The sequence below is a fragment of the Etheostoma spectabile genome, chromosome 9 (genome assembly GCF_008692095.1).
Source record: "Etheostoma spectabile isolate EspeVRDwgs_2016 chromosome 9, UIUC_Espe_1.0, whole genome shotgun sequence".
In the NCBI taxonomy this organism is placed as follows: Eukaryota; Metazoa; Chordata; class Actinopteri; order Perciformes; family Percidae; genus Etheostoma; species Etheostoma spectabile.
In genome coordinates this window covers 4,709,876-4,717,353 of record NC_045741.1, presented here as the reverse complement: position 1 = coordinate 4,717,353, position 7,478 = coordinate 4,709,876, and the positions used below count along the sequence as shown (strand labels likewise).

At 43.7% G+C, this 7,478-nt stretch overlaps 1 protein-coding gene across 2 annotated transcripts in view; it reads right to left on the bottom strand.

The window, feature by feature from the left end:
- Positions 1 to 7,478, bottom strand: part of brf1a (BRF1 general transcription factor IIIB subunit a) — a 206,738-nt gene that overhangs the window by 12,659 nt on the left and 186,601 nt on the right. The gene's annotated exons all lie outside the window — the stretch shown is intronic.

Genomic DNA, 7,478 nt, shown 5'->3' with positions numbered 1-7,478 from the left:
TATATATATATATATAACTGAATACAGCATCAATAATATAATGTGAAATGATAAAAGTATCTCATTTAGGATTCCACTTAAAAATCTGCAGTCGACAGTTTCCTGTGAATTGTTCAAAAGGGTCAGAAGTTAACTGGAGATGCTCGGGGGGGAAATACCCTTCAGAGTTCATGAAAAGCCTGTGAAATTAAAAATGAAGGGCAAAAATGTAATTAGAGTTTTTTTTTTTCATTTCACCCTTTTCAGATTGTCTTGGCTGAGCTCTCAAATGTTTACGCATGAATATGACCACTTTCCCCCGTGGGCGACCGCAGGGGATTCAAACAGCCTGTGACCAGGAGAGTCTTTCCAGATGCATGCTGGGAGACAAAAAACGGAGCCGTTTTTTGATCAGAAAACAAGCCGCCTGAAACAGAAGGAAATGTTGGCACCAGAAAGAGAAAATAAACAACTGGTGTAATAAAAAGCCAGAGGACAGGGAGGGGACTATTTTCCAGCAGTGAACACAATGATAACACAAATGTCAGAGTTGAACTGAGAGTGTGAATGTTCCAGATTTTACTTCATTTTCCTCACAAAAGGACCACAGTTCCACCAAATAAACACTAAAAACAGTTAAATAAAATGGCCACTTACACAGGCGCCAATCCAACGGTTCTTTTTTTTTAAAGTTAGTTTGGGGTCAGTCACTCAGGGTAGTTCTGATTGCTTGGAAGTAGCCCCCGTAGCCGGAGCTGTCCCTAGTGTAACAGTACTACAGGTTATGGTTTGATCATCAGTTTTGATAATCTCAGATACTATATCCATGAGCCTCAGTCACTGTTGCTATGGAGAAGAAGCCAGTCAGAGGCCTGTGTGAGAATGCTTCATCGTTGCAGTTGGGAAGAAAACAGACTGATCCAGAATCTTCAAGTGAAAGGACTTACACAGTTTATTATATCTGGGGTATTATTTTGGTAGCTCTGGCCATCAGTTCTTTGGGTTATGGTAACATTGTACTCCCCTGAGAACTGCTGCTCTGGGAACATGGTGACGTTGCCAAAATAGGTCCACCTTTAATTGCATGTCAAAGTAACAGTGAACGCATCTTTAAATGTTTGATGTTTGCAACAGACACCTGGATAATTGTTTTTCCATTTGTCTTTGTTGTAGCTTGAAAATGAGTTTGGCTAACCTGGAGGTTTGTTGACAACCTGTCCGATGGATTGACTGCTCGTACTTCATCATGTTTCTATGTTCCCAGACCTCAGCAATAAACTTGAGTTCAATGTTATTATAGCTATATTTTTAAGTACAAAGTTGTTTATCTTTTGCACTGATGGCTCAAACAGGAGTGTTTCATGTCCAAATCCCCTACACCTGGTAGCCAATCAGAAATAACTTTTGTACATAGCCATTGAACATAACTGCAGCAGCACCAAATCCAGTCCATGAAGTCCTATTGCACCTGATGACGAGTGATTCAATGCGATATGATTTTAAAGCGGTGCTGCTGTCGGAAAACACTCAGATCTCGTTCTGGAAAACTACTTCAATCTGAGCTGTGTTTGTTTTGCCAGGAAAGACAAGCATGCACGGTGTGGAGGATTTCATTTCTACCCGAGAAACTAATAAAACATCTAAAACCAGACTTTCCCTTTGCTTTTCTGTGTAAATGCTGCAGACCTTTCTGCAGAGGACACCCATCATCTTTAGTTTTTTCCACAGCAACTAAAAGGAGAACCTGCATGTTATCGCTTTCCGTTCAGCCAGGGCTAATTATAACGCTGGAAGAGAAGCAGGTGGAGGGCCCACAGTGTGACCGAGAGATATTTCTCTTCTCCTCAGCAACAGGCTCTCGAGTCTCTGCTGGGGCCCTTCCTCTCTGCCATCTCTCCCTCCAGTTTCCCTCCTTCCTTTCCTCCCACCTTTCTTTTGTTTCTTGCTTTCTCTAGTTTGGCTCTTTTTTTTCCTACCCACATCCTTCCTCACTTCATCCTTCTCTCTCCTTCCTTTGTTCCTTTGCACATTGATTCTTGTTTTGGCTCCTTCTGCTTTTAATATTCTCAGATTTTGATTTTACCCAACAATACGAGCAGTATATATAGCCTAAACACGGTGCTCCAGACTAATTAGGAGGTGAGAGCTGTTAAATGGGTCAGGATGAACGGTCTGGAAGAGGAGATAAAGCTGGGGAGAAGGACCAGAAAAATGATTTGTATTGCTATTAGACATTACTGTTCCCATGAGATAATGTTGCACTACAAACATTGTGTCACATGTTAGAAGCAGGGACTCAACCTGGAGTCTTTCCACTGAGTCTCAGGAGGAAACAAAACAGCTTGCTAGGAGTGAGAAGGCAACTCCAACCAACTACAGGAAACAAGCACTCAGAGGGTTTTATGGGTGTGAGGATGCTGACATCTGATCGCCTGCAGTTACTCATGCATGGAACAACTGGCAGAACTAAATTAACGGAGAGCAAACCACAGTCTGGATTAATGCCATGTCTCCAAGTGTTTTAAATGGCATGACAACCAGGAAGTATAAATTACAGAACACTCCACGTTAAGTTAATCATGTCCCTGTTGCATGAAATGGTGGTTTGGTTTTCCACATCCTGCACGTCTTGTTTAGCAGTTGCTAAGTTCTGGCTATGATTAGCATCATTAAACTATTTCTACGATGCAGAGCAGAGTGGCAATAAAACGTAAAAAACTATCACACAGCAACATTAAGTTAAATTTGGGATTCTTGTGTAACTGGCAGACTATTTAAGGTCTGCCAGTTATAGTTATAGTTATAGTATGGATCTTTTGGAGTGTGGCCGTATGAGCTGCTTCTCCATATACAGTGTGTTAGCTACAGTAGATAGGGGTTGGCACACCCACAATTTAAAAAAGCCAGCAGGAGTTCGGCAGCTACATTTTAAGCTCAAGTTTATTTAAATTCAAATGTACAGGCAGGGAAAACTGAAACCGTGGTATCACTCTCTTTAAATCCACCATACTTCTTTGATAAAAACAGTCATTTTAGTTCGCAGAATATGGGTTTCCTGTCCAAACTGGGCGCGTGCCGAACGCCATCTACTGCTGTCTACTTGGGTTCTTCGCTTCTGTTTTATGAAAGGAAGCGTTGAACAGTCAGGGCTGGTTCTTCTGCCTCGCTGCTTTATCGGGTGAATGAGGAGGTCACCGTGTTTCTACGGGACGAGCTGAAAGCGCTGCTCACCATGTGGTTTACCACTGGCCCGCTGGCCAGACAGCGTCTCTGAGAATCCACCTTCAAATAGACTCTGCCATCAATTGCCAAGACTATTGCTTGCATAAGCAGACTATAGCTCCCACGCCAGAGTGACTGTCTGCAGTTCAAAGCCCCTCTCCCGTGACCTCATCACCCTATTCAGATTTCTAAGCCTCTCTAAAAATCCCCACGTCTCACCCTGGGCTGTCGGCTCCCTCCACCAGAGCTTCACACTAAATGTGGTTTAAGCGAGTAGAGAAAGAAGGGAGAGGGCAGCAGAGAACAGCTGGGACACTTTCTAATGGCAGAAATTAACTTCTTACTCCCTCTCTGCTTTGTGAAGGCATTGTTTCTTCCCTTGGCAGGTTTGAAAAATGTACAGACTAATTGCTGGATTACTGAAGAGGGTGAGGGAAATCAGTTTGTTGTTTACCGCCCGACAAAACTAGTTTGGCAAGCGACACCCAACGCACATACATCGCTTTTCAATCCGGCCCTGTCGCTGCAACATTACATAACAGGAGCTGCGACGTGGAGCAGCCTAAGCCAATGGCGACAGCCGTTTGATTCCAGTTCCCAGGGGAGGTGAGGGGGTTGCTAAATAACAAGCCTTGTTGACCCGGCCCCTTGTGGCAATGTTTTTATATTGGTTGACAGAGCCTGAGCTCCCCATTCAGAGTGGCCAACAGCACATGATGGAGAGGGAGACAAAGACAGAGCGGGAGGAAGAGGAGGAGAGATGAAGGGACGGAAAGGAATGTGGAGAAGGAGAGGAACTATAAAAGGAGAATTACGGGAAAGAGAGGACAGCAGCAGAGCGAAACATTAACAAGAAGACATGAGGACACGAGGGAATGAAGCATGAAGTGAAATGGTGAGGAAAGAAGAAAAAGAGAAGGAGATTTTAATAGAACGACAGCAGGAATGGGCGGAGGAAGGCACTCATTCTGGAACTATGTTACCCACCCATCATTTCCTCAACACTTCTACTCTTTTACGAGTTGCAAGTGAACGCAACACTATTTTCTTTTATTTTTTTATTATTCTTTATTTTTATTTTTTTTCTTCTCTTTTTTACCTGTAGTACTGTGAGATCTACTGATAAAAAGTGCATTATAAATTAAATGAATTATTATTATTAATATTAAGTCCAGTCTGTGTTGTTTCTCTGACTCTGCGGTGGTCATGGTGCAGTTAGTCTCCTCTGTGTCTTTAGCTGCAGACTGTTGAACGTCCCGCTGTTTGAATCCTTTCCAGTGAAATACAGCCACACGGCAGTTTAGCCGTCAGCTGTTAGCATTTTAACCGTGTTTTAGCCAACTAGCTAAGGGTAGGCTAATGGTACCTTCTGCCAATTGTAATAGCTTCACGTACAGTGCTGCTTCTGCTGCCTGTAATGTCCGTTTCGGAGAACCAGAGAACAGTGCAGCTGTTTAAGTGGCACCACAATCTGGGATGCTGTCTGGTCCAGAAGATACCGGTCATTTAGGCATCGGGTTTCCGTTAGCAACCCTAGCTGTAAATCAGCGTAAGAACACTGTAAAGCCACTTACACTGATCAACAGTGAAATCATGACTTAGGGTGCAGAGCATAGTGCAAATACTTCAGAGGCAAAGGGCAGTGCAGGTATACTGTACCTCCTACAGCTTCCAGTTACCTTCTCATTGGTTGCGGCAACGAGGTCAAGGTTAAAGTTCGAGCAGTGCGCCACGTTTGAGTGTAGCGCTTCCTTTCATTTGTCTTGCTCGTCTACTGCATCATCATAAAAATAATAAATAAAAAGGTTTTAAAGGTTTTACAGCTGATCATGTACAGGCAGCTTAATGAATGCAAAGGAATTCATTTTTAGGCACTTTTGCCAAGAAATATCCTATATAAACTGTTGCATACTGTATATTCATTGGAATATCATAAAAATCAAAAAACGCTCACTTTTCATCTGCCCTTAGTGCAGTCTAAATAGACAGCCAGGTTTTTCCTGCTCCACTGTGTTACTCCAACAATAAGCTGAGCAAAGAGCAGGCTGAGCTTTGGCTTTTTCTCCCAGAACAAGGTATCTTTGTTAGGAGTTTTATGTCTATCTAAGCTTATAAATCCCCTGACTGTCAGTCACCTGATACTGTCCTGTATATGCTGAAAAATGAACGGGACCTTCCCAAACACTGGACTCCTGAAATAACTCCTGCCACTTTGCTTCTTTATGAAGTGATGAAGAGGAACATGGCAGTAGTGGTGAAGAGCGAGAAGTAAATCATCAGAAAGAAGACAGATCAGCAGTAATGTGAGGCGGGAAGGAAAGAGGACAGTTAGGAATGTGTAAAAGGAGATATGAGAAAAAGAGCAGCACAAAAGTGTGTATGAAGTCCAGAAAGCCATTGTTAAGACTTTGAAGATGATGTGAATTTGGGTCCAATTTAAAATCAAATTAAGAAACAAAGTCAGGAAAAGTGGCCTGTATCTCCCTGGAAGAGGCAGCTGTAAATGGGCAGCATGAGGACATCCTGTTCAAAGACATGACGTTTAACTGGGTTTAGTTAAGCAGATAGGGGACATATTGTATTCTTCCTGGATTCATCTAAAAGCTGACGATGGGCCAACAGAAGCCCATCACTGCAGGCTGGTAAAAAAAAGCCCTCTAAAGTGCTGTTTAAGACATTTTTATGTCCGAGTTTAAGGCCGTATTTATTTTAGGACCCTGTCAGAGGTTTTTAGGAGCAGTGAACGCCCTGGAGGGAGAACGGGAGCGGAGGAGGAGTAATAATGGAAGGGCACACAAAGACAAAGTGAGGTTCACCTCTCACACTGTCTGAGTGGAGATTCATTTATCGCCCCTCTGCTCTAAAGGAGCTCTGAGCAATCAGCAGCCTCTGGCTTTGGATGTCTTTTAGAAAAGTTAAAGTCTGGTGATACTCTAAATGTGTTATTGTCAACAAAAACCAAACCCCAAAAAAGATTATATATATATATATATATATATACTATCTGATATAGATATAGAATATAAGTATTAGTGCTCATATTAGGCTTTCCAAACGCAGCTCTACTGTTTCCAGTACTTTACTTTGAAAGACAATGTGTGTCCCATTGTAACTCTATATAGGCTCCTCCTAGTCTGCTATTTCATGGCTACGCCGCCGTCATAGCTCTGGGCTCTGGCTGACTGGCTAGTAGTCCTTACATAGCTACTGTCAGGACACACAAACTCTGCTTCTGACTGGCTAGTAGTCCTTACCTAGGTACTGTCAGGGCACGCCCTCTACTCTCTCTGACTGGCTAGTAGTCCTTACTAGGTACTGTCAGGACACACCAGTCAACTCTGCTTCTGACTGGCTAGTAGTCTTACCTAATACTGTCAGGACACACCTTCATACTCTGCTTCTGACTGGCTAGTAGTCTTACCTAGGTACTGTCAGGGCCCTCATACTCTGCTTCTGACTGGCTAGTAGTCCTTACCTAGGTACTGTCAGGACACACCCTCATACTCTGCTTCTGACTGGCTAGTAGTCCTTACCTAGGTACTGTCAGGACACACCCTCATACTCTGCTTCTGATTGGCTAGTAGTCCTTACCTAGGTACTGTCAGGGCCCTCATACTCTGCTTCTGACTGGCTAGTAGTCCTTACCTAGGTACTGTCAGGGCCCTCATACTCTGCTTCTGACTGGCTAGTAGTCCTTCCCTAGGTACTGTCAGGGCCCTCATACTCTGCTTCTGACTGGCTAGTAGTCCTTACCTAGCTACTGTCAGGACACACAGTCATCCTCTGCTTCTGACTGGCTAGTAGTCCTTACCTAGGTACTGTAAGGACACACAGTCATAATCTGCTTCTGACTGGCTAGTAGTCCTTACCTAGCTACTGTAAGGACACACAGTCATACTCTGCTTCTGACTGGCTAGTAGTCCTTACCTAGGGTTGGGCGTGTCCCCTAAAATGCTCTCCATCGTGATGGCTGACTGACATCGTCACCACCCTAGTCCTTACCTAGCGCCTCCCAACAAAGATGGAACAGAAGTGAGATGTCTCACTCTTTAGCTGAAACATAGAGCTCAACACACAGGGTGAAAAGAGGAGGGAAAAATTAACCATGTACAGGTACAACCTCTAAATACAATTATGAACCTGAAAATGAACAGAGTATGAGCGTTCTAGCTCCCCCAGTAAGAGCCTGTTGAGTCCTGAGGCTGAGCCCTGCAGCGGCCCGGGTTAGAATCCCACTTGCGGCCATTTGCTGCCTGTTATCCCCTCTTTTTTTCTCC